This window comes from Octopus bimaculoides, chromosome 14, assembly GCF_001194135.2.
Source record: "Octopus bimaculoides isolate UCB-OBI-ISO-001 chromosome 14, ASM119413v2, whole genome shotgun sequence".
NCBI classification, from domain to species: Eukaryota; Metazoa; Mollusca; class Cephalopoda; order Octopoda; family Octopodidae; genus Octopus; species Octopus bimaculoides.
In genome coordinates, this window is record NC_068994.1 from 48,223,738 (window position 1) to 48,225,476 (window position 1,739).

Genomic DNA, 1,739 nt, shown 5'->3' on the forward strand with positions numbered 1-1,739 from the left:
TTGTACCTCATAATTTAACACACTCACCGGTAAAATTTCCACTTATTTCTTATTTTTATTTTCCTAAAATTTTCGTTGCGTCTTGCAATCTTTTCAATAGTCATGACTCAAGACTATTGAAAAGATTGCAAGACGCAATGAAGATTTTAGGAAAATAAGAAATAAGTGGAAATTTTACCGGTGACTGTGTTAAATTATAAGGCACAAAAAGAAAATGACTCTCCCCAGACACAACAGAATATGCTTCAACACACGAACTCACATAAAGAATCTTGCAAACCAAATTCAAAATTCTATTCTTAGTTAAAAAAAAAAAAAAATTAAAAATCTGTGACTGAGATTGAATAGATCCACATGTATATATTTCCTTTCCTGAGCGTCCAGTAACATCTATATCATGTCCTCGCGTTGTTGTCTTTTGTCGTTTTTCTTGTTTGAACTCACTATACATGTATATATATATTTGTATAGATGTTATGCATAAATATATGCAAAATGTGTATGTGTGATGCATGAATATGCATGAAATATGTAAGTTATATAGGGAACACTTTAAGCCCTCCTCCTCAAAAGTTACAAGGCAATCTTCATGCTACTACCACGTAAAAAAAAGCACCCAGTACACTTTGCAAAGTAGTTGGTATTATGAAGGAAGGTTATCCACCTTAACAAACCATGCTACTTTAGACACTGGAGCACTCCCCCAACTTGTCATTCTGTCAAACAATCCAACATAGAAGCCAAACATTAAATGATGAAGTGTAAATATATATGCATATTTACATATGTTTACAAGTATATTCATATAAACTTTATACATATATATACAGATGATACATGTGTTTATGTTTATGTGTGTGCGTGTGTATATATATTTGTGTGTGTGTGTGTGTGTGTGCAGTGTATGCATATATACGTATGTGTGTGTGCATATGTATATATATACAATAAGTATTATGTGTGTGTGTGTGTATATATATATATATAGTTTTATGTGTATGTGTACCTCAGAATGTATGCCTGTACGTAAATATGGCTGTGGCTTTTAAGCTAGAGTGTCCTCTACAACAGCCTTGGGCATATATGTCTCCAGGTGGTGGTGGTGGTGGGGGGGGGGGGCTTATGTTCCCTAATCTTGACATCATGTAATATTTGTAAACGAGCTTCGACGTCACACAAGCATTTGTTTCCAATCTTCCGTAAAAACTTGTGCGGCCGTTGGGAAGTGTCGCCTTTCTTGGAAACAGGTGCCGGTTGATGACAGAAAGGCATCCAGTAGTAGAAAACTCACCTCCACAAATTACATCTGATTCATGCAAACGCGGAGAAGTGGATGCTAAAACGATGACAATGTTGATGTGCATATGTATACATTTATTTCTGTTCGTTACAATTTTGGATACAAAATATATTTTAATTCATGAAGTGCTATCAAAAGTACAAATACACATATTAAGCTACCCTCGACTGTGTTAGTCCAATTTATATTTGCTTTCTCCAATAATCGTATATTCTATACTATTGATTGAAGGAAGCTGGGTACATCTCTGGAGGAATGTGTTTACAAACATAATCCATCCACTTGTAGGCTTAATTTGAGATGATGCATATATTTGTGGTCCTTCAAATAAAACTTTGGCTTTTTTGATTAAAAAAAAAGTATATATAAATATATGCATACGTATGTGCTTATGAGTGTGTATATATATATATATATATATATATATATATATATATAT

General features: G+C 33.4%; 1 protein-coding gene across 1 annotated transcript in view; it reads right to left on the minus strand.

The window, feature by feature from the left end:
- LOC106876391 (uncharacterized) overlaps window positions 1-1,739 on the minus strand; it is an 87,741-nt gene that overhangs the window by 79,524 nt on the left and 6,478 nt on the right. The window lies entirely within an intron of this gene.